This window comes from Lissotriton helveticus, chromosome 1_1, assembly GCF_964261635.1.
Source record: "Lissotriton helveticus chromosome 1_1, aLisHel1.1, whole genome shotgun sequence".
In the NCBI taxonomy this organism is placed as follows: domain Eukaryota; kingdom Metazoa; phylum Chordata; class Amphibia; order Caudata; family Salamandridae; genus Lissotriton; species Lissotriton helveticus.
In genome coordinates, this window is record NC_136057.1 from 1344560075 (window position 1) to 1344587192 (window position 27118).

The 27118-nt window shown below is 41.6% G+C and overlaps 1 pseudogene; it reads left to right on the forward strand.

Moving 5' to 3' along the window:
* The first annotated feature begins 1384 nt into the window (after positions 1 to 1384).
* On the forward strand, positions 1385 to 26761 carry LOC144764012 (alpha-taxilin pseudogene; annotated as a pseudogene).
* The last annotated feature ends 357 nt before the right edge of the window (positions 26762 to 27118 follow it).

The following is a 27118-nucleotide window of genomic DNA, read 5'->3' on the forward strand; positions in this document are numbered from 1 at the left end:
GCCAGGTTTTAGGTGGTGTGACCAGTGCCACTGCACCAGGCACCAACCTCAAGGGGCGCACTTTGTATGACAGACTGAGGATATAAGAGCAGTCTCCAGAGATTTTTGTATGACTGGCATTGTCTAAAGAAAAATGATAATGGTATGGTAATTCTGGTGGTTAATGCACTTGATGGAGAGATCTGAATATGCCTAGTCACATTTTACGCATAACAAGGTAGCATAAGAGGTGAATGTTCCCACTGTTAAGCACAATGTGTAAATGCAGATCACAGATTTGTATTTTTATTTAGAAATCTCAGTGGGTTACTGCTTTTGTCACAGAGATCCTTTTGTTAATTGGAGTTACAATCCTTAGTTCCAACATAGCAGATTGAACTATGAACTTGCATTAAAGCGTTATATGCAAATCGCAAACACCGGTTTCGAACTGTATTGTTTTTTCCCAATCTTTCATTATTCTAAGATTGCTTGAAAGAGTTCCTTTGGTTTTTCATACAATTTCATAAGAATTACATTCTGAGTCTTTGTGTTATACTTCAAGGATGGAGTTTATGGGGCAGATTTACAACACACTGAGCCTGATTTGGATCACAAAAGTGACGCAAGTCTGGTTCAGAGTGTTATTTCTGGAGTTTACTTTCCAGTACAAATCCTGAACCGCATAGATAAGTGCCCCTAAAGTAACACAAAATAGCACTATGCACTACTTTGTGTCAAGGAGACATACCTTGGGCGGACATTCCCATGCACCCATATGTAGATTTTAATGCTACTCCCTACCTACTAACCTAATCCTTTTCGCTCAATGCCGCGGTTACTATACTGTTGAAAAAAATTAGTAAATCTACCCCTTTGCTTCTCCAGACCAAGCACTCTTAACGAATGTATGTTCTTTTTCCGCAGGTTCTTATTCGGCAGCGAATCACAACGCGGTTGTTACAACGACCGCATTGTGTTTCCGCATACCATTACTCCGCAAGTTGGAACAACAACTTGCGGAGGGGGAGCGCTGGATGTTGGAATAGTATAATTTACTATTCCAACTCCAGTCTGTGCGGATACTAGGGAAGGTGTTGGATTTTAAATCCAACACCTCCCCCCCCCTCCGCAAATCGTTGTTCCGACTTGAGGAGTAATGGTATGCGGAATCACAAAACGACCGCGTTGTGATTCCCTGCGGGGAGAAAAATTTGTGGTAAACGTTGTTTACCACTCTTAACATATAATGCCCACCAGTATGGGTGACTTATGGCTCCCACAACGTGTAGGTCTCATTGTATTAAGTAACATTTCCTATACATTGAGTTACATACTTGTATTACAAAGTAGGCCATAGCGCAGCCTCTCTCCCTAATGGCTCCCTCTTATTGAGGTTGCAGAAATGCACCTTGAATATCAACCCCAGAATATAATTTGTGGCACAATATCAAAAAGAAATATAATGACAGGTAAGTAAGTCTAGATTTATTTTCTGTACCCAACTTAACATATATGTACCTAGAAGGTACCTATATCTTCAAGGCAGGTATATGTGGAGTTAGGAATTGTAACTCTTTACTTCCCTATATGCACTTACCTTTTGAGTTTTTGTCCCTCAACATTCTTCTACCATGATAGTCTGAGAGTCGATATTCAATAACACTGTCAGGTTGTACATCATCACCTCTGCAGGATAAGTTAGTTCGGGTAGCCTGCATATGTCTAGCAGCCTGTGAGAGTGGTCCAGGGTCTGATAATGAACAATGCTGCATTTTCGTTCCATCACAAACACACAATCCTTTATCTCTGATTACTTCATTGTTCTCATCAGGCATTAAAGTCGTTCGTTCGATTTAATAAGAATTCTACTCTCTGATATCAACCCCTTTTTTAAGATCTAAGACATACAAGATTTCGTATTCTGTTCTTCTGCCTGGCATCATAGTTGAGATAAATAAGTCTCTTTAGAAGACGATGAATATTCCTCTTTAGGCTGCTAGTTCTTCTCTAGCAATGAGGAGAAGTAAGAGACACGCATCCTGCTCCTTTGTCAGTGATGGTCTTTATCCGGGGCACAGACCATATGTAGTGATCCGTAGAACTCTCTATAGGTTTATCATGTGAGGTTTTGTCAATTTTCTGTCCAAATTCAGATAATCTCATGGGAACGTGCCACCAACTGGTAGATATGGACTTTAGGACTCTTTAGTAGGATCTCTGAGGAAGAGTCCAGGGACCTGTGGCTGTCAGAAGCTCAGACTGATTATACATGCAAGAGGTGCTTTCAATGGCTTGCTGCAGATTCTCCTGTGTGACTGAGAGTGAAAAAGAGTGCAGACTTAGTGGTGAGGGAGTTTGGAGGTCAGCGTCAGGTGTAGAGAAGGGGGAAGTGAGGGGCTGGAGTGCACACCATATGCTTATGCAACTCCCACCCTAGAAGAGTTGGCAGCTGCAGGAGGAGGAGAGACCACCCGCATATAGGGAATACCAGGCAGATGTAGGACCACACCACCAATCATAGGCACTGCAATATTTTGGCTTGTACATCTTTAACGACTCAAGATAAAAACATTGTGAAATATTCAGAATCAATTCACTGCAGTTAAGGTTCACCTCACAAGAAGCTTTTTTTCTGATATCAGGTGTATGTATAGCTGTTAGCAGAACGTCAGATGATAGCAAAGATGTTACCAAGCAACCACCGAAGAAGATGCTATTAGCTTAGCCATGAACCATGCATTCCACTTCATTTTCATTGTTTGCTTTCAAATCCTGTGGTCTGCTGCTAGGGCCTTGATGTGTGTAAACTATTTTAACAATCACCTGAGGTGCTATTAGCTGCAAGGAAGACTCACTGGGTCTTACTTACAAGCTCCTTGCGCCGCTGGTATGTCACTTTTTCCCATATTAAAAGTGACGCACCTGTGGCAGAACAGGCTTGTTAATAAGCCCCACTGAGTTCATGTTTAGAATCACAAAGTAACTGGCAGCCATTTTACTCAGGAGCAAAACTTTCTCTCCCAAAACAATTTCCACCCTTTTCCTACTTTCATTTATCCTGAGATTGAAGACTATGAGCTGCGGGTATGAGCACATTTCACCATGAAGGACTTCTCAACTTCAAAGATTTCAAGTAAAATACATGTTCTTATTTAATTACAGTAGGTGACCAAGAAGATGTAGAACTTGCAGGATCTAAATCTCAGGATGTCTCAGGATGGTGTGCCAGGACAAGAGATAAGTGTGTCCACGGGTCCAAAGGTCAGCACATCAAACTGGCATTCTATCTAATAACTTCTTTGAGGCTGAGTGAAAGGACGCATATGTGTAAACTTCTGTTGGCCTGTAGTGAGTTTATCATTTGTATCCATCTCAGTTTTAGGTGTTTACTCATCATCCATGTGTCTATATAATGGAGGCAATCATAAGGCTTTACTGATAGAGGTCTTCTGGGTCATCCATTTTCTAAATTGTTTGTGTATCATCTACACAGTTTGTGACGTGTGAAGTTAAACAATTACTTGAGTCTGGTATGGGGGTTATATACATGTAGAATAAGAGAAAAGAAACGCTGGACAGCCAATGAAGGCCACAATGTTGAGTGTGAGGGGCAGATAAGAAAGGTGGAAAGAATAGATGTCTGTCTTTGAGATAGAAGGTCTTCCAAGGTACGGCATTTTTGAATATTTCTAAATTATGGAGTCTGTGTATTGGCTTCGGAGGAGAGGCAGTGTAAAATGCTGCTAATAGGTCCAGAAGTGGTAGTATGGTCTCTTGGTTCTTGTACACAGTGATTTTTAAGTTGTCCCTTATGAATGCGAGGGCTGACAATGTGCCTCAGCCTGGCCTGAAAGCAGATTTCTACTCCAACAAGAAGTTATTTTCCTCATTAAAATTGGAAAGTTGAGTGAAAGGTTGAGGCTTTTCTTCTTGAGCAGTGATCTACTCTAAGAGGATGATAACTCAGGCATTGGGGGTGTGGATGAATCCTAGCTCCATGGACTTCTTCTTTATGTTTCTATTTACATCCCCGGCATAAAGTTTCTCAAGGTGTATTTGAAGGTTTTGGGAGCTCTGCATCTAAAGGCGACCCTGCACTTATAATGTCATAGAATTCTTCTTCGGTGAGGAAGATGAAGATGGTTCCATGTTCATGAAGCAACCATTTAAGATGATGAGGCTTACATTTACCTACACTTTGAACCATGGCTTGAACTGTGAAGTGAGGTGCTACTGGAAAGCTTTATTTGCTGATGTTGAAGCAATTACCAACTTGCATGTTCCTTCATCCACACCCCCACGAGGAGGCACCATGATATGCCGCAGCCTTTGAAGATATCCCATCATAATGTACTTTCTCCATAATACACATCTGAGGTATGAATGCTAAGCCGACATAAAATATTCTAACCACAATAGGAGTCTGAAGAAGGCCTGGCACAATTCTTGCATTTTAGAGACATCAATGCTTTTTCCACATTTAGAGAAAGTTCTGTGATGTAAACACATTTAACAATCGCCCTTCCATCCTTTTCTCTATCCCATAGTTGCAGTCTCTCTCATATTACTCAAATATTGCTCACAGTGGAAGTGGCTAAAACCCACCAAAGCAGCCAAAGTGTTCCTCCTTGTGCAATAATACCTCGATTGGTAAGAAGAAAGACATCTGGCTGATATCCTGCAATATCAGAATGTACTTTTAAAAATTCTCCTTCGGTGCAGGTACCGAGGGAAGTTCCCCTATGTAACTTACGATTCCCCATGAAAAAAGAAGGAAATCGTACTCTCTTCAATAAATGGTGTGTCCACTTAATTTTACAAAAGAAAACATTGCGGACAAAATGTTTGTTCTAAAATATGGACTCATCCCATAACCCATAATTTAGCCCTCTCCTTTACTCCTCCCTCTCCTCGCGGATTTCTTTGTAACTCTCACTCCTCCTCACCCCTCTGAAAAACCATCTTTAAATTTTGGCACAAATCACCTGCCGAAATTTAAAGAAGCTTGAGGTATTCAATGAATCTGATAATTATCGGATTTGTAACATACTTTCAAACTCATAATTCCAACCACTCGTAATCAGGGCCTTAGTGTCAAATTAACAAAGTATTCGGATTTAAAATGTGCAAAATTAGTCAACTTCACACAGTCGCACTGTTTTAAGCCCTCATTACAGTTTGTATCAATTGTGGGTTTGTGAGGACTAGGAGTGTTTGTGGGAAAAAATAATAACAAAATAAATCCTGGGGCCTTAACTTTTCTTGCAAGGCTGCCTCTTGCACTGCCAAAGCTGGAGTTGCTGAACACCAAGACTGCCAATTTGTGATTCCACATCACGCCTCTATCCTCCACCACCCTACACTACCTCTCTCTACCGCTTTCTCAATTTCTCACTGTTCTCTCATTTTTCGTTCTGTCCTTCTTTGCCTCTTTTCTGTCTTTCTCTCTCTTGCTCTTGGTCATTGTCCAATTATCAGCTAGATTCATGAAGCCAAATTGCGATCGCAATAGCTGCGAATTAGCAATTGCGATCGCAATTTGAATAAAAGGAATTCATGATAGTGAAACCTCCCAAAAAGCGAATTCGCTAAAGAAAAATTGCGAGTTTGCAAATAAATTCGCAGAATCCTGGAAGAAGCCCATTAGCGAATCTGAAATTGCGAAAAACCATGGATTCTGCGAATTCATTTGCGAAATCGCTAAACAATCGCAATCGCTATTCGTGAAAAATCGCAAAATGCGAAAAACCCGAAGATCGCTATTTGCGACGCGCAATTTAAGGAGAACCCAAACCAGGTGGTAACCAGTAAGAAAAATTTTTTTTTCAAAAAAACGTAAACAAACTACCAACAGGTGCAGGCCTGACCAAACACACTTAAGGATATGCAGCTGGAGCATGAGGACTCTCACAATGCCAGGACTCTACATGGTGGTCAGGCGGCAAAGGCTACAGCGAGCAGCACGGAACTGACGTAGGATCCAGGAGCGGATATTCCGCCAGCGGTCACCCTTCTGGGCCAAACCAGGGAGCAAATTTACGCTAAGTACCGCCTGAATGGGGCAATGATCATCAAGCTGATCTGGGACCTAGACCCCCTGATGCAGCACCCAACAAGGAGGACCAATGCCGTGCCCACACATGTCCAGGTATTGTGCAGCCTGCACCTTCTGGCCTCCGGAAGCTTCCAGGGCGCGTGCAGCACATATGCTGTCACAGGCGAGATCTAATAACATTCTAAAGCATTTCTTTTCACATACCCATCAAGATTGTCACATAAATCCTCTCAATTTGAAGTAATAAAAGAGAAAAGTAAACACCAAGTTCCCTCGAAGACAGAGCCTAACATTTGACCTATGTCTTCACATAGAAAAAGTGAAAAGATAAAACCAAAATGCAAAGGCCTCTTTATTGCTTATTCACTTCTAAACTCCAACAAGGCTATTTTGGGGGCGAGAGAGTGCCCACATTTCCCTACATACAGCACCTATGCCAAGGGCTTTAAATTAAGGATGATTGTTTAAATTATGCTATTATTAAGGGGCACTGACCCAAATAAACATGCTCGTAGGCTTCCTCAAAGGCATGTGAATTGATGTACTGGTAGAGATAGTAGAAATAAAGCAGGTTTGCTGCGGTGAACGAGCATACAAGAGACAACTGATAACACATGTATTCTCCTGGAGTGCCTCACAAAAATGAAAAAACAGTTCCCAGAAAACACGTACTTATGGAAGAATACAAGGAGCCAGTCAGAGTGGTGCTAAACAGGTAAAGTCCATGGGTGGGACGAAGACATCTGGACAGCCTAAAACAAATAAAGCCAGCCAATAGAAAGCAAGCAGATGTGAGTTACAAAACATCAAGCCAATGGTATGCAATCGGTGGAATGCATTCCTAGGGAGCTTTCAGTGTGTCCCCAATAGGTCTTTGCAACCAGACAGCTACGCTATGTGGTACGCTTCAACTTAAAATAGAAGCCCTGCCCTGCAGTATACAGCTAAAACATGCACATAGGCTTCAAACTCTGCGCCGCACACACATTGCACTTACACCATTCACCTATAACTTATACATGTGGGAGTGAAAGATTCTGGCGATTGGAAAGTGGCAAAAGCTCTTAAAGAGGAGATGACTGTAGGAATATATTAAAATATATTACAGCACTGTGGTTTATACTTAATACGGAAGGATCAATGTGAGCACATATGATTACCAAGCACACTGGGGAAAAGACAAATAGCTATTGTGACTTAATGGGAAAACTAACACAGAGCAGGGGTTCATTCTCTCCACGGGCCATGCAAGTACCTAAGAATCTAAATGATGTTTAAAAAACTGCAATCTGTTCATTTCCTTCACACGCAACCTATGCAAGCCACACATCATTCTCAGTATTCTCAGTATTCAATACATGTCCACCTCCAAATAGAGCTGCATATGCTATCCATCATTCTGCTTAGCACTCAGCCCGACAATACCTTCACAAAATTCGCGAACTTCGTCACAGACTTTTTATTCCACATGGACACCTAACCTATGTAAGGGCCACATGCATCAAGCTTTTTTCTGGTCACAAATGGGCCGAATCGCAGAATCAGGCCATTTGAGACTGGAAAAAGCCCTTTTTTGATGCATGAACCCATTTCCATTCTCAATTTAGGTAATCACAATTTTTAGCAATGACCTAAATTGCAAATGCATTTAGAGAATCACAAATTGCAATTCCCTAAAGGTGATGCATCAAACCTTTCCTAAAGGCAAATTGTGCATTTATGAAACGCTAATTATAATCATTTCAAGTTGATGGTAATTTGAAATTTTTTTGAGAAATGCACAAATGTGCATTTTTGAAAGTGACATGTGGCGCACACACATGTGCACACTTACCTTTTTGGGGGGTGCATCAGGCGGCCTTAGGCCCCCGGCACCCTTGGAATTGCATTTGCAATTTGCGAATACCAATTTGGTAATCGCAATTTGCGAATGCATTACCATTCATTCCTCTGGGCCTATAGGCCCATAGGAATGAATGCAGTGACATTACCTAATAGTGATTTGCAATTTGCGACTCGCTATTAGGTCATGTCTAGGAATCGCAATTTATTTTGCCATTCCTACATGTATAAGGAATTACAATTCCTAAAAAGCGATTCCTTAAAAATCGCTATTTAGGAATCCCGATTCCTTATGTTGATGTATGTGGCCCTAATTTCTTACCTCTAAATAATGCTCAACTATATTTTCTGTTTCCTCCAGCCTCACAAACATCATAGCCCAGTCTAGTGCCTATGAAACCTTCTTAATGAACCAGACAAACCCTGCACTTCAGATTACCCTTGGACTGTGCTATCATAATGGTATGAGAACCCGCTAGACCACGGGTATCATCCAAAGAATCCATAGACATCTATCAGACCATCATACTGCTACCCAACACTAAACTAAGCTTGCCAACTAATCTCGACTGCCTCTCTGGGAAGAGCCATCACCAAACTCACTTCCTATGTAGCTTTGTGACGAGAGCAATCCCCAGGATAATTTCATGAATGTACAATCATCCCTCACCTCTTACTCCAATAGTGGACTGACAGATCTGAGCAATCACTACCACCCCACCTAGGAACTGTCATGATTCATAGCCTGTACTTACCTGTGTTTACTTAATAGATATGGACATCCAAACCTTTTAAGTGGTCGAGTCTTCCAAGGAGGACAGTGTCACACGAGATTGTGGGCGCCGCTTCGTGTAAAACTTCGCGTCTGTGCACAAAATGCACAAATGGAGTCAGGACACACTATTTGTCATAGATTGCTGTGGAACTGTCATGAGGGGAAACATCCTTTACAACGCAACTTTTACCACGCAGTGCCTTTAGGACGCAACTTTTACAACGCAAACCATTACAACGCATTGCGCTGGGAGGCGCTCTAGGATAGGGAATAGGTTTAATTTACTATCCAACACCTTCCCTACTATTCACGGGGACTGGAGTTAGAATAGTAAATTAAACTATTCACTATCCAGCGCCCCAAATCACTATGCGTTGTAAAGGCATGCGTTGTAAAAACAGCGTTGTAAAGGCATGCGTGGTAAAAGCATGCGTTGTAATGTCATACATCCGGGAATTGAGATTCTTAGTTGCTGCAGCCGAACCCTTGTTTCTAGAGATTAGCGGTCAAAGCACTACTGACAGGATTTTTCAACACTTACTGGACAAAGATAAGTCATTTGGGATATATGTAGAGTTTCCGGTTTTCAGTTCAAACCAATTCTAACTAATAAAACACCAGCAAATGGAATGCTTGGTGTTCAGTAGAACCGGAAAGCCCCAGAGTTTTCTGCACCTTTTCTGCTTTGGTACCCTCTAGTTTCAAAACAGTATACAGTAGCCTCAAACCATTTTTAGTGATAGATGTACCCTCTGCAACTGTCTTGGGCTACGGTAAACTATTTAATATGTCCTTGTGACAATTCACATACCCTTTAGGCCATCAACAAGGTTCATGGACCCCCGGACTCCCTTACCCTACTTCCTCTCTCATTGTGGTAGTATGAATGTCTGACAAAATATCGAGATTCACAATATCGACGTACAAAAATATCGGAGCAAAAATATCGAAATCAAAAATATCGGGTTCCTATACTTAACTAGATATATACACAAATATCGATTTTTTAATATCGATATACAAAAACATCGTTTACTTTTATATCGACTACATTAACATCGGAAAACAAAAATATCGCTATCTACAAAAAATAATTACATTAACTATAATATCGACATCAAAAATATCGTGCACTTCAATATCGGATTATCATCTATATCGACTTTTTATATGCATCTGTTTGCATAATTAATTAACGTTTTATATGTTTTCACATCTAAATAAACACACAATACTTAAATCAATACTATAGACACACTATTAATTTGTCAAAAATATCCTATTGGTATAATTATATCACCTACACATATAAAAATATTCTATACTACTTTGTATAATTTTATAATTTGTTTTTGTTTTTCACTTCTATTACAAAGTAATCACAACTGAAATTCAAATATACTAACTAACCAATCACAAACCTAATTTTTTAAATGAACCAATAGCAAAGTAATTACTACTGACACTCCCCTATATAAACAATTAAAATCTAAGCACAAACTACTTGCCAAAAGTCACTGAAGGAGATTTATCTCTATCCGAATTGCTGCACAACAACTAGAAGAACCAGACTATCAACCTACTATCACATCTTCTAAGTAAGTAAATAAAATAGAAAGTGCATTATTTGCTAATACTACTTACTTACCTGCTAAATACCCAGTGCCCCTTTGCTATTCATACTACTTAACATGCTAAATAATTATATGAAACTATTTTTTTTAGATACAACGAGTACTGAATATTCTACTCAAAATAACTGTGAACAAACCCTAGGAATACAGATTCTAATAACTATGTAAGTAATTTCACATTGATTCATTATGTGCACATAAATCTAAACACACAGAAATAATGACTTTTGCCCCACATATTTCTTTTTTTCTGTAGATTCTACTACTGAAAACTGCACTACTAATGAACTAAGGACATCAGTACTATTTCTCCAATACATTTTACTACGTAAGTATTATGCAACTGAAATAAATGTGGAAAAACAATACAAACATTTAGAACTGTTCTAATTATGTTCTATTATATATTGTTTATTTACAGAGCAAACACAACGAATAGATATACAGACATAATACAGAACTCCACATTCTGAATAATACAGATAATAATCACAAAGTAAGTATATTAAAGAACATAATTACCAGATAATCTATTAAAAAACATACCAACATGGTGATTATTCTAATACATATGTTCCTTTTTTTATTTAAGATAACACTACAAACTACTCTCCAGAAGCTGAAGAAACAACTATACTGGCAAAGACCAACCTAAAAAAATATGTAAGTATCTTCACAATGTGAATCATGAAGATACACTTTTGTAGTACAAATGAGCTCTAACATTGCAAATGTACCGAAACATTAATAAATAATATACTACTTTCATGTTTTTCATAACAGCTACAACAACGTCACAAACAATTATCCCCAACTAAAGAAGCAAGCAGCTCCTAATTTTGCTGTAAATTCAAAAACACGTAAGTATTAACATTCCTACTTATCACTAACATAGATTATTTATCACATTTAATTTGACATTAACTATTATATATACATTTTATAGATATACAAAGTACAAAATAACCGAAGGAGCCGAATTTGTGACCAGCCAGAAAGGAAAACTATTACTATGCTACATGGGTTACACTTATACACAAGAAAAGCAATATGGCATGCACGTTAATTGGAAATGTTGTAAATATTATTCTAACAAGTGCTATGGCAGAGCAACAACTAAAGAAGCTACAGTACTGTATACTAGGGAACACAATCATCCACCTAATGTTACTGAAATAGAAGTTAGAACAGCTTTGGAAAATATAAAAGAAGCTAGTACAGGTTCCCAAAAGCAAACAAATGTCATTTTAAAAGAAGCCATTCCTAAAATCCCAAAAACTGCCACAACTCAAATGCCAAATATCCTCTCCTTAAAAAGAACTATAGCACGAACTAAAAAAGCTACTACTTCTACAACACCATCTCCCAGAACATATCAGGATATAAATTTAACTGCTAACCAAATAATAACTTTAATTAAACAACCATTTATAGTTTACGACAACGAAAACAATGACAAAAGGCTTATAATTTTTGGTACCAGTATGTATTTAGTTAAACTGCAGCAAAGCCAATATTGGATGATGGATGGAACATTTAACATCTGTCCCAAACCATTTTTCCAATTATACACAATACATGGCCTCTACCACAACTGCAACATACCTTTGCTATATGCACTATTACCAAACAAAAATAATTCCACATATATGGAATTAATAAATATAATTAAACAAAAAACTAATGATTTTTCTCCTGAAAGTATCATTCTTGATTTTGAGCAAGCAATGCTCTCAACTATCATAAAAATCCACCCCCATACCTGCATTCAAGGCTGCTATTATCATTTAAACCAGTGTTTATGGAGACACCTTCAAAAAACTACCCTAAGTGTCGAATATGCTACAAACTCATCTTTTGCTTTCCAAATTAAAAAACTCATTGCATTTGCTTATGTACCTGAAACAGACGTAGCTGAACACTACAACATTCTTATAGACAGCCCCTTCTACAAACAAAATGAAGCTAAATTAAGTCCATTTCTCGACTACTTTGAAGACACCTGGGTAGGCAGACTCCACAGATCTGGCCACAGACGAAATCCCAAATTCCTCATACCCTGGTGGAACGTTTACAGAAGTACCCTTAACGGAGATTCAAAAACTAACAATGCAGTGGAAGGTTGGCACAATGCATTTGTACAATCAACTGGCAGAACCAAACCTACTCTAGAACATTTCATTAAATGCCTACAGAAAGAACAGAGCTACCAGGAATTTAGAATGGACCAATCTGTAACTGAACTTGTCCCTAAAACATCAAAGCAAAATAAACAAATGCACAAGTACCTGGAAGAACAAGTTAAACTTTACCCTAGTACAAAAGGCATAGAATACCTAAATATCATTGCCAAAACACTACTCTAATTAATTCCCAAAATGTTATAAAACACTAAAAGTATCACCTAAGTATGGAAAAATATGTAACGTGAGCTTCTAAAGTATTTAATGTATGCAATATATAGAGATATTATTATAATATATGCACACATTAAAACTAAATAACAAGTAAAAAACTATTCCATAATAAAAAAAACATTACCAACCCACACAAAATAAGAAAGCAAGGACTTACCAATCATGTTGTCAATCCAATAACCTCCTTGTCCACCAAAGTAATCCAGGTAGTGCAAACTTAACCCCAAAAAAATGTAAAAATACAACTGTTCCAAAATTAAGACATCCACGTTGTCCAGAGCCATCGAATAAGCATAAAAAACCCGAAAAATTGGAAAAATAGAAAGAATCGCTCCAGCAAAACCGAAAAATGTAAAGAAGTGTTTGTAAAGCAGTGTTGAATTAAACAAACAAACACTTCCTTTAAAAAAAAATGGAACTTCCGATGTAGCGTACACCTATGACAAAAACATAGAAAACAGACATTCCCACCCACATTAATTAGCTAGTAATTAGGTACAAACATATTAAAATAGATGATTTCACTTGTAGATATACCGTAAAAGACTAAAATTCACTCTATATATAATGAGTTAACTAACTAACACTACGTGTATATACCATAAGTAATTATCTGTTTTCGAAATCTAAAACATACCTCCCTCACATTCAACAACACAAAATATAAGGTCAGTAGTCTCAAAACATCATTAAAATACACATAAAACATATAAAAAAAACCTTACCTGAAGCGACGTGAAGTGTCTCCCAACCGCGATCAGCCCTTCTTCCAAATAACCCAAAACGACCTAACCCGGTTACAAAATAAAGCACCCAAATGCAATAAAATAGTCCCAAGTATAAAATATAATATATATACTTCACTAAATATGCAAAAATGAACATTACGTTTCTATTATTGTAAAGAAATATTTACTTTAATCCTACAATGATTTGATTAACAAATATGTAAATGAATGTAATAAATACATATTATGAAAAGAATAATATTTATATTAACAATGTCTAGAAATATAACTACATTGTCAAAAATTATAATAATAGAAAAATGTGTTAAAAATATGTGACTTATATAATAAATATTTTATGTATTGAAATAAAGTGTAAAAAATACTTTTGTTATTTCTACATTTCTTTATGAAATTACAATATGTAAAAGAGATAATAAATAATATTCATTTTTGTACAAAAAGTATGAAAATAATAATGCTTCTGTATAGTTGCTTATCATTGTGTTTATAAAATATGTTTATAAAACCAAATGTAATAAAAAGATTTTTGTTATGAAATAACATTTTATTTGTGAAACATAAATAAAAATAATGTTTCTACAATCATGTAGAACTATTTGTATCATTATCTTACTATAATGTAACAATCTTATCAGAAATTTTGCACTGTATATTAAATGTGAGTATATGTTGGTCTCTAATAATTTAATTATTACTAAACCAAATCCAGCGTACATTAAATTAAAACTAACCCTGAACCCAAAAAATACCCCTTTACCCAAAAACTGAAAACTGACCCTGAACCCTAAAAATACCCCTTTACCCAAAAACCCAAAACTAACCCTGAACCCTAAAAATACCCCTTTACCCAAAAACTGAAAACTGACCCTGAACCCTAAAAATACCCCTTTACCCAAAAACCCAAAACTGACCCTGAACCCTAAAAATACCCCTTAACCCAAAAACTGAAAACTGACCCTGAACCCAAAAAATACCCCTTTACCCAAAACTGAAAACGGACCCTGACCCCTAAAAATACCCCTTTACCCAAAAACTAAAAACTGACCCTGAACCCAAAAAATACCCCTTTACCCAAAAACTGAAAACTGACCCTGAACCCTAAAAATACCCCTTTACCCAAAAACTGAAAACTGACCCTGAACCCAAGAAATACCCCTTTACCCAAAAACTGAAAACTGACCCTGAACCCTAAAAATACCCCTTTACCCAAAAACTGAAAACTGACCCTGAACCCAAGAAATACCCCTTTACCCAAAAACTGAAAACTCCCCCTGAACCCAAGAAATACCCCTTTACCCAAAAACTGAAAACTGACCTGAACCCTAAAAATACCCCTTTACCCAAAAACTGAAAACTGACCCTGAACCCAAAAAATACCCCTTTACCCAAAAACTGAAAACTGACCCTGAACCCAAAAAATACCCCTTTACCCAAAAACTGAAAACTGTCCCTGAACCCAAGAAATACCCCTTTACCCAAAAACTGAAAACTTACCCTGAACCCAAGAAATACCCCTTTACCCAAAAACTGAAAACTGACCCTGAACCCCAAAACTACACCTTTACCCAAAAACTGTAAACTAACCCTGAACCCAATAAATACCCCTTTACCCAAAAACTGAAAACTGACCATGAACCCTAAAAATACCCCTTTACCAAGAACTGAAAACTGACCCTGAACTCTAACAATACTCCTTTACCCAAAAATAATTATTATTATGTAATTACAAATTAATTATTAATTAACAATAACAATAAAGTTAATATATTAGCACATTAGCTGTAAAGAAATAAATTTAATTATTAATATTATTTTTTCCAAATTAATTTACAATAAGTAAAACATATATATTAAACTAAATGAAGCTAATTAATATAATTAACTAATTTATATTAATTAGTTACCAATTAATTATTATGTAAAAATATGTAAAAAATTATATTAATTAATTAACTAATTAATAATAATTAATTAACAATTATTTATTATTTAAAAATATATACAAAATTATATTAATTAATTAACTAGTTAATATTAATTAATTACCAATTAATTATTATTATTAAATTACCAATTATTTATTATTTAAAATTATGTCCAAAATTATATTAATTAATTAACTAATTAATAATAATTAATTACCAATTATTAATTTTGTACAATTATGTACGATATTATATTATTTAATTAACTAATTAATATTCATTAATTACCAATTAATTATTATATAAAATAATGTACAAAATTATATTAATTAATTAACTAATTAATATTAATTATTTACCAATTAATTATTAATAAAAAAAATTACAAATATATATTAATTTATTAATTATTTTTAAATTACTTCCCACCCTTATCCCCTATAAACCCAATAACCCGCTCCTAAAACTATATATGTTTTTTTAAAATATTTTTATATTAAATATATTGTAATTTTTTAACATAGACCTTTTTATCAAATTTTTATTTCCAATTATTATATTTTTTCCTACACTATTTATTTTTTCCATTACTACACGATATTTTGTATTGTCGATATTTTGTCATACGATATTATTTTTTTCGATATTTCTACTTACTTACCTATTACGATATTTTTGTATCAGATATATTTGCTTCCCAATATTTTTTACCTTCGATATTTTAACTTCGATATTTTGTCTTTCCGATATTTTATTTTCGATATTTTGTCTGTGTACCGGTAGTATGGCTGGTATCATAGGACTTCAGCTCACTGTTCACTGCACATTGCTGTGTAGTGGCCAGTAGTATTACAGATAACCTATGAGCAGAATCACACTCCAGAGAAAGTGGCAGCTCCTCGGTTTCATTGGGATGGGGCTTTGCTTTCTGAAAGCTCAGGTGTTAGTATTGTGGAAACAAAGATGAATATTCATAAGGCTGCATCCAGAATCAATGTTTTCCCATAACGCTCTGTATCCAACACTTCTGATCTTAGTTTTACATTGTGATGGCCTGAAAAAAGCCAAATAAAGAGCCACATCCCCTCATATAGTAGGACGAGAACATCATCAGCAACTATGCTTAGGTCGAGAAAGGGCCCAGGCACCGTTTTGCTGAAACTGCACGTCCTCCATTGCACACACAAACGCATTATTATTATTTTTCTTCATCAGTTGTCCAAAATTCTCTATGTTTTTTGAGTGTGCATTTTTTTTTGCACTAGCGCCATAGACAGATGAACCACACCATAAACAACTACTTCAATTCTTCAAAATGTGCCCCTGCAGCCTCAGCTTTGAGCGTCTAAATCGTTGACTATTGTGACACTACAAAAATGTGCCAGTCAGGACTGGCAGCCAGAGGGGGTATCAGAAGCAGGAGAAAAGCCATTTAGATAAACGTCTGTAAGTAAATAGGTTTGCAAAGTAAGGGGGGCTGAGAAACCATGGAAAAACAAGAAAGCAAAACCAACAGAGTAAACTTGCAAACGTTCATGCACAGTGTTAACGCAGAAGGAAATATCTCACATCACATTGTTACCTGGGAGAGCGGGCATTCAACATTCATCCCCCAGATAGAGTCCACTGCTTACGTTAAATACTGTAATGGCCACATAAAGGGACAAGCCTTCCACCATGTGCAAATGTTCAACTGCACTATAGCACAGAAGAGTGTAAAGTGCATAAGTGAGAGTGGAGGTCATTGCCAAAGGTCAGTGCTCCATTGTCTGAAGGATGAGTGCTGAGACGGGGCCAGGGCAAGGGACAATGATGGCCAGGCCAGGGTACTACACTGAGCCAGTCACACGTGCACAGAGTTGGCCAATCCACGCCAGTCATTCTATCAATTTGTATGGGAAGAACATGGACAGGCAATGCCAAGAATCTGGTTAAGTAGAGGACATAACTAGGCATCGTTCGCCATGGTGGTGGGCAGGGCAGTGCTACGCGAGTCACACCAATGAGTTATGGGGGGTGATGTCAAGAAAGGCACGCTGTGCTGTCAGTATAAAGGGGGACAATGCTGAGCGAATTACACCGTATACTGTGAGTAAGAGAAAATGCTAGGCAAATCATGCCACATCAGTGTTTAGGAACACTGATAATCACATATCGTTATCTGTCTGCATAGTGCGGGGACATAGCTTAACTGGGGCACACTGTTGTGATAGGTCAAGGAATGCAAAGATATGGTGGCATTCATGCATGCCATAAAGTCAGAGTATGATGAAGAATGCTAGAAATGGAGAAATAAGTGCCAAGTTGTCAATACAAGTAAAGCAATGTCATGGTGTTAGTTTGTGCATGGAAAATCATTGCTTGTTTGTAAAGGAACATAAAGCCATTGACATATAACGAAACCCCATCCTATCAGGTAGTGTAAAAGACAATGCTTAGCAGAACAATGTACATTAGAGGTTACTCTGTGCGTTTAAAAGTGGGGAACATTACTGCCTGTCTCCAGGAAAAGGGAAATTAGGGAAAATCCACCTTAATTAAAATCATTACACCATGGGCTAGGGGTCCTACAACGAATGCTCAGCCACACCTCTTCTCCAGAAGCAAAGTTTCATATTTTGCTTAAAAAAAGTCGAACCATCACCCCTTCCCAAACAGTCAGCATTGCACATCCAACTAAAGAAAAACACACAATTTCAAAATAATGGACACATGTGAACTATAAGTGGCTGTACATCCAGCACACCACACAGAGTCCTGGAAGCTTCTGAAGCCTATACAGTAAGAACATGTTGCAATGTGCACAAATTAGCACATACAACAGAGTCCCACGTTCGCCCAGAAGGGCATGAACACAAATATGTTCTGGTGAAGTCGCCTACTGTGCAACCACTCCAGGTTTGCACGCCAACAACTTTTTCAACCAAGTCAAGTGGGAAGTTGAAGGCAGGGGCGACAGGCACTGAAATCTGTTTTTTGGATTGTGGGGTAAGGGGGGAAAACAATGCATTTTGTTTTCTAGACCACAGAAGTATCAGAGTTCCTGCCTGGCCCCCACACTTGTTAAAGTGTCACTCAGCAGCGGCACAGTTCTCACAAGCAGCATCGCCACAACCTCCTGTGCTCTCCACACCCACTGGAGGCACGCAATGCAAACATCCCTCAGGGCATGGAATGTTGTTAGCCACCGTGTGAGAGTCTGCAGGTGACTCCTCAGCAATAGTATCAGGAGGAAAGTCATGTACCGCAGGCACTGCATGTACCATCAGTCTGTCACTAGACGAACTTCCGGATGTATGACGGTACGACGCGTACCGTCACAACGCGTGCTTTTACAACGCGTCCCTTACAACGCAAGTCGTTACCACGACTTGTGTTGGGGGCGCGGATTGAGAATAGTATAATTTACTATTCTAACACCAGTCCCCGTGGACACTAGGGAAGGTGTTGGAATAGTAAATATACTATTCTTAATCCTCTAGCGCCCTCCAGCGCAAGTCGTGGTTACGACTTGCGTTGTAAGGGACGCGTTGTAAAAGCCTTGCGGAGTAAAATCCGCGTCGAAAAGGATGTTTCCCCGAACTTCCAGTTCTTTTTTTTTATTTTTTAAAAACCTTTATTTGCAAAATAAGGACATATACAAGCCTACAACCGCCAAGGCCGGCCAGTAATACGAAACAGTAAAAATAAAGCGGTACACAGCTCATCAGCCGACAGCCCGAGGGTCCGGCAGTGGTGAAGCATGACGTAGTTAAGAGCTTTTGGTAAATAAGGAGGAATAAAAGGTTTCCATTTTATAACACACAAAGAACAAAAAGAAAACTCAAAAGAAAAAGAAACGAGGCAAATCCACCAATACAAGGGCTGCTACATGTGACATGAGGGGGAAAACAAAAGCAAGCATCAGGCAATCATGGAGGTGGGGTGTGGGGACCAATAGCGAGCAATACTTTACATGGAACAAAAACTCAAAATTACTGGAACGGACGATCAGGGAGAGCCCGTGTCATCATGGGACTCTACGAAAGGAGGGTCACAAATCCCACCACGATAGGAATTCCACGGACCCCAAATCCTACCCCACTTCTGAGGCCTACCCCGGGAGACGTATACAATTTTTTCCCTAAACATGCACCAGTCCACGTTCTCCTCCCAGGTCGAGACCAGTGGCGCCCTATGAGACCCCCAGAGTTGAGCAATATCTCTTTTGGCAATAATATTTCCCAGTGTGACCCACTGAGTCTGGGCAACAGTGCAGTCATTCGGTTCCCAAACATTCAGCAAGCAGCGCCGGGCCTCAGGAAGTAGCCCGACGCCCGTCACCTCTCCCATCACCTTATGCACTCGAGTCCAAAAAACCACTACCGCCGGGCACTCCATATAATATGGAGGAAAGTAGCAAGCAACCCACATCCACGCCGACATAGCCCATCCATCGAGTACCCCATATGTATCAATCGTGGACCTGTGACATAGGTGCGATGAAGAATCTTTAGCTGCACCAGTCGGAGACGCGCCGGAATAGCAACTTCCTTTGGGGAGGAGACTGCGGCCTGCCAGTCTTCATCGTCCAGCTTCAGCCCGTCACCAGTCCATGCCTCACGCAGCTGTATAAGAAGGTCCGAACGGACATTAATACGTTTCTTGTAAATGAGGGAGATAGTGCTGTCAGGGACATGTCCATCAAGCACTCTATCCTCCAAGGGAGAAGACTCAGGGATCGAGGTGCCAGCAGGGAAAACTGAATCGAGCGCATGGCGGACCTGAAGATATCGAAAATATTCCCTATCACTCAGCTTATATTCTCGTTGTAACTCGTCAAAAGTTTTGACTCTATTGGTGGCCCAAAGATCACCCACTTTGCTGATACCGATAAGGTCCCACCTATCGAATCCCTTCGAGGACCACAGACCACCCAATCTCTCAGCTGCATAGAGAGGAGTCTCCCTAGTGAGTTTATCAGTCCAACCCGTGGCCGATGTTGCACTATCCCAGACATGCAGTGCCACTGCAGTGGGGCCTGTCAAACACCTCCTGTCACTCTTGGAATAGAGCGCTCTATTATAATCGCCCCCCGGGAGTTGCCACCTATCCATATCATAAGCGGGATTAGGGACAGGGCCATACATGGCGTGATTAATAGCACTCAACTGGGACGCCCAATAATAACGTTTGACATCCGGCAAAGCTATCCCACCATCATACCAGGGTAAAGTCAATTTTGCCAGCGCTATACGCGGTCTCCCGCCCCAAATTAATTTCCTCTGGAGACCCTCGATTTCACTAAAATAGCCAGGTGGAACCAAGTCTAGCGTGTTCTGGAGTGCGTATAAGAATCGGGGAAGAGACATCATTTAAAACAGGGCCGCCCTCCCCAGGGGGGAAAGAGGCAGGCCACACCATGCCGCCACATCCGACCGAAGTCGGGCGAGCGGAGGCAGTAGATTTCACTCAAATCGAACCTTAGGGTCCATAGAGATGTAGATCCCCAAGTATTTGAAACCACCACTGGAGACAGGTATAGGGCAGAAGCGAGGCAGAGAAGGTTGTCCACCCGCGAGCGGGTAAATACAGGATTTAGTCCAGTTAATAACCAAACCAGAATTCTTCCCGAAAGAGCTCAGGACATCAAACAGGACCCCCAATGACTTACGGGGAGAAGTGAGGTACAACAGAATATCATCAGCATAAAGTGATACCCGATCCTCAAAGGTAGGAGACCACCGTATGCCCTGGAGCGAAGGCTCCCAGCGGAGCCACGCGGCAAGGGGTTCAAGAGCAAGCGCAAAAAGGAGAGGCGACAAAGGGCAGCCCTGTCTTGTGCCACGTCCGAGGGCAAAGGGATCCGAGGCCCTTCCGTTAACCACCACCTGCGCAAGCGGTTGTTCATATAACAGTTTAACCCATCCAATGAACTTAGGACCAAAGCCAAATTTGGCGAGGGCAGCCCACAAATAAGGCCATTCCACTATATCGAAGGCCATCGAGGCGTCAAGGGAAACCAAAACGGCCGGTTCCGCAAGAGACCCCGCCCTCGCCAAAACACCGTGCAGACGGCGAAGATTGAGTGCAGTGCTACGGTGGGGGATAAACCCAGATTGATCAGGGTGCACCAGTTCACCAATCACCGTGATCACGCGGTTCGCCAAAATTTTAGCAAGAACCTTAGGCTCCACATTCAGAAGCGAGATCGGCCGATATGATGAACAATGTTCCCGGGGCTTTCCGTCTTTGTGGATGACCACAATGGATGCCAATCTCTGATCTCGGGGAAGAAGCCCGAGATCTCGCGACACCAAGAATGTCCGACGAAGGTACGGCGCCATTTTATCAGGACACAACTTATACAGCTCTACTGGTAAACCATTCGGGCCCGAAGCTTTACCAGAACGAAGTGCACGGATAGCGAGCGCTACTTCATTGATAGAAAAATCCGCCTCCATAAGCTCCCTGTCCGAATCAGAGAGGCTAGGCAACGCTATATCGCGGTGCAACAGGTGCGAGTCCTCCTCAGGTCTGTCCGAGACCGGCGAGTACACCTTCCGAAAATGCTGGTCAAAGACTTCAACGATCTCGACCGGGTCCACAACACGCACACCATCCCCTCGCTCAATAACAGGCACAACACGATTCACTCTATCCCGCTTATCAAGCCAAGCAAGCAATTTCCCCGCCTTATCACCCAAATCATACAAGCGTCCCTGCAGTTCACGATTCATCGCTTTAGCCGCATCAGTCACCAGAGCTCTATATTCAAACTGTTTAAGCGCCAAGGAGTGTAGGCCAGCAGGCGTAACCACAGATTCCATCTGTCCTTCCAATTCAGAGATATCATTTTCAAGCCGTACTACTTCTTCAGTTCTGCGCCCCCTTTCGCTGGCAATCAAAGAGAGTGTCTGACCCCGAATCACAGTTTTACACGCCTCCCACAGAGTAACAGGGGAGGATACTGACCCTTCATTCTCAGCAAAATAATAATCCACACATTTAACCACTTCCTTGCTAATGTTGGGGTTACGAAGATGCCACGGATTAATAGGAGCAACACGACCCCCGGATTCTAGCCGTACATCAATGGTGAGCCATAGTGGGGAATGATCTGAAATCCCCCTCGCACGATGTCTAATTTCTCTCACGGAGACCATCTGTGCCGCCGGAATAAGAATATAATCGAGTCGTGATAGACTACCATGGGCCCCCGAGTAAAAGGTGTACTGGAGCTGGCCAGGGTGAAGTTGTCTCCAACAATCCGCTAAACCCAGGGTATCCAGGAAACGGCCCAGCCATAACTGCGACGTGGGGAGGGTTCTACAAGGGTGTCGATCCTCCTCTCCACTGACCACCGAGTTCAAATCTCCACCCACTACTAGCAAACTATCGGGGAGCCCCAGGATAACCCCACCCAAATCCGAAAATGTGGTAGACTGTAGACCAGGGGGAACATACACAGACAAAATGGAAATCGTCTTCCCCTCCCATCGACCCACGACAGCAGCATAGCGACCCCTATCATCCAACACCTCGCCATCTACCTCGAGGGGGAGGGAGTTCCTAACCAAGATGCCCGCCCCCCTCGACCCAGTGGTGAATCCAGAGTGGGCCACTAAACGGTAGCCTCTTCTATTCAGCGCACGGCACGTATTGCCCACCAAGTGCGTTTCTTGTAATAGAACAATATCCGGGGCGTGCCGCTTCAAGTACTGCAAAACTATCCCCCGTTTAATTCGGTCCCCGAGATCATTAACGTTCCAGCTCAGCACCCGCAGCCCCCTACCCCCCAACCCAGACAAAAAACAGCAGTCCCCCCTGCCACAAAGCAAGCACAAAGGATAAATGAGCGACCAAATCAGAGCCTCGAAATAAACAAACAAGAAAAGACCCCCCCACCACCCCCCAAAGAACCCGCAACACACAACCCCCCTCCCTGCACCCCTGCGGTAGACCAGAAAGCCACCCCAACTTGCAGTGTGCCTGTTGCCCCATTAAACTAACCTACAAGAAGAGAGAAAAGAGTCCCCTGAGGAGGAAGAGTCCCGAGTCCGACCACCCCCGGGTATCCATTATGTATAAACATCACTATCAAAGAGCCACTGCAAAGCGTCCAATAATGGCTCATCTGCACTGACTCACTACTCCAGGTCTTCCAGGCCGCCCTCGGCACCCCTCATATTCTCCGAGCTGGTACGCTGTGTCGGCAAAGTGTCCAGCCAGTCACTGGCCGCCTCAGGGCGATCAAAGAAAAATGTACATTCATTATGCTCAATCCGCAGGCAAGCCGGGAAAAGCATAGCATATTTCAAGTCCATGTCTCGAAGGCGTCGTTTCACCCCTGTAAAGGCCATACGTTGCTTCTGCACTGCCTGGGTGAAGTCCGGATAGAAGCTGATCGAAACATTCTCAAACTTAGTGGGACCATTGACACGGAGGCCTGCAGGATAGCGTCTCTGTCCCAGTAATTAAAGATCCTGGCTATGATAGGCCTCGGAGCGGCCCCAAGCTTGGGCTTCCCGCCTGGAATCCGATGAGCGCGCTCCACTGCAAAAAGGCTACTAAGACCCTTTGGTGACAAATAGTTCTGAATAAGGTCCTCAACCAGAAGATCCGTCGATATTTCCGTGGAAGTCTCCGGAACGCCCACGATGCGGACATTATTTCGTCTGGCCCGGCTCTCGAAATCATCCAGCCGACGGGCAAACGAGTCCCTAGCCATGCGAAGATCGCGAACCTCGGTCTGAAGATCGGAGACATCTGCAATTAGGCTCGCCGTCTTCACATCCAAAGATTTGACCCGTTCATTAGTTTTCCCCAGGTCTGTCCTGATAAGGTTGACCTCAATCGCAACCGTATCCAACTTAGTAGCAAGAGTTTCATATTGCTGCCCCATCGCAGTCTGGATATTGGCAATGGCGCCCATAACATCAGCCAAAGTCGGTTCTTCATTCACAGGGGAACCGTCACCAGCCTCCCCGGGGGACTTGCCCGATCCACCCGGGGATCCCTTCGGGCGAGTAAAGCGGTCTATATTCTGGGTCTGAGCGGCTCCCCCTCGATTCGGACCTCTGGTGAGGCGCCTCTCGGGATCCGTCCTGCCCGTCATAATGGTCGACGAGCACCAAAGGGTCTTCCGAGATCCAGTCAGAATGATTCCCCCTATGGCAAACTGAGGAAGCGAGAGGCTGAGGAACAACAGCCGAATGAGAGGCTGCGACTAGAGCAGAGCAGCAGTATCAACCAGCAATGATTCAGCACCAACAATAACAGAAATCGAAACCGAAAGTACCACAGGGGCAGCGGAGGCGTCCCCCAAGCCGTTGTTGTTCGATTGCCACCTGGGCACCTCGGGAACTCAAGCCCCTGGACGGCCACTGCCGTAGGCCTCAGATTATGGAGTGCAACAAGTCCAGTTCCCGGCGGCCAAATCGAATTCTGGAAAAAGCTTTCGATATCAGCAGGGCATCAACGAAAAGCACCCGTCGTCCAAATCAGGATCTGTGTCAGGATAGATAAGGGTGGTGGAAGGGGTCTCGGGAACCCTCTGCTCACGCGTCCTTCTTGGATCCGCGCGTAGCTCCTCCCCCGAACTTCCAGTTCTTAATGAAATGGTGCCCGGGCCAGTGGTAACTCAAATGCACTGGTGGTCCACGTGAATAGGATCAGGGCGCTCTTTAGTTTATGTTGATTAACTAAGTTCAGATGGAAATTCTGGCAGACCTGTCATCAAGTGAAATCAGCCAGTAAGGCACAGCATTCCTGCCAGATGGCGATGAGGCTTTGCACCAGTCTGGTGGTGGTCCTGCACAGTGGCCTGGGAGCCCAAGGATAGAGTCGCTGATTGATTGCACTGCACCGCAAGCAGCAGTGGAGAGACCCTGTGACATCCAGCCACATGCCTGTGATGTTTCAGAGTAGCTCAGCAGGCAGCTAGAAGATATCCTAAACACATATTGCATTGATGATGGTCAGGATGCCCTCCCAGAATCCGACAAGGTAGAAAAGGGGCTCACGGAACCTGTGAGAAATGGAGAGGCAGAGCCAGGCATCCATGAGATCAATGGCAAGAAGGAGGTGCTGAAGATTGAGACTGAAGAGATTTGGGTGAATGATGAGTTTGCAGACCTTGATCAGAAACGCACCCAGGAGAAGAAGAAATCCAGAGGTCTTGGAAAGGAGATCACATGCTGAACTGCTGGAGGAACACCGAACCTCACAAAAGCAGATGAAGATCATGCAGGAAAAGCAATCGCAGCTAATCCATGAGAAGGATCACCTCCGAAGTGAGCATAGCAAGGCCATCCTGGCCCCCTGCAAATTAGAGAGTTTGTGCCATGATCTGCAGAGACACAACCGCCTGCTCAAGGATGAGGGGGTGCCGCGGGACCGGGAGGAAAAGGAAAAATGCAAAGAGGTGTCGCCTCACTTCCAGGTCACTCTAAACGACATCCAGGTGCACGTGGAGCAACACAATGAGCGCAACCCCAAACTACGGCAGGAGAATGTGGAGCTGGCTGAACACCTGAAGAAACTGACTAAGCCCTATGAGCTTCGAGAGGATCACATTGGAAAAGTCTTTAAGCATAAGGACCTTCAGCAGCAGCTGGTGGATACAAAGTTACAGGAGACACAGGAGATGCTGAAGGAGGCAGAGGAGAGACACCAGAGAGAGAAGGATTTTTTTCTGAAAGAAGCAGCTGAGTCACAGCGAATGTGTGATCTCATGAAAGGATGTATGGCGTTACAACGCAGGCTATTACAACGCCTGCCTTTACAACGCATAGCGCTTTTGGGTGCTGGATAGTGAATAGTTTAATTTACTATTCCAACTCCAGTCCCCGTGGATAGTAGGGAAGGTGTTGGATAGTAAATTAAATCTATTCCCTATCCTAGAGCGCCCCCCAGCACAATGCGTTGTAATGGTTTGCGTTGTAAAGACCGCGTTGTAATGGTAGTGCGTTGTAAAAGTTTTGTTGTAAGTGATGTTTACCCTCATGAAACAGCAAGAATCTCATTTGAAGCAGCAGCTGGCTTTCTACTCGGAGAAGTTTGAAGAGTTCCAAAGTACCATATCCGAAAGCAATGACGTTTTTGCAATATTCAAGCAGGAAATGGAAATGATGACCAAGAAGAGCAAGAAAATTGAAAAAGAAATAGATATGCTCCATTCTCGGTGGGAGTGCAGCAGAGAAGAAGACGCTTCAGGATAATGAGTTGGAAGGACTGCAGGTGAAGATCCAGCGGTTGAAGCAGCTGTGCAGAGCTCTGCAGACTGAATGCAATGACTTGAACAAGAAGGTGCTGGATCTCAGTTTGCCTGTCCCACTTGCCAACTGTTTGGACTCTTCTACTGAGACCACTGCATACAAGAACATAGAAGATCTATGAGTTATTGTATAAGATGCAGACAGTGCAGCTCGAAAACAGGAAGAGGCAGCCTCTGCTCTGTTTCCCAGTATGTGGGGCAGACAGCACAATGTGAGCAAACACTGGTGCACTGACCTATTATGAGCCTGCACACTGACTTAGAGTATGCTCACGGCACAGCCTCAGAGTCATCAAGTTCAACTTTCATTCCTACTGTCACCATATCAAATTGAAGCGTGGAGCTTATGGTGCTGAAACTAATTCTGAAACTCTGCAAAATCACCTGTAGAGGCCTGGAGGAACCGGATTTAGTGGAACTACATTAAGCTGTGCTTGTTCTTTCCCCTAGAATGGAAATGCAGTAGAACAGTGAACAAT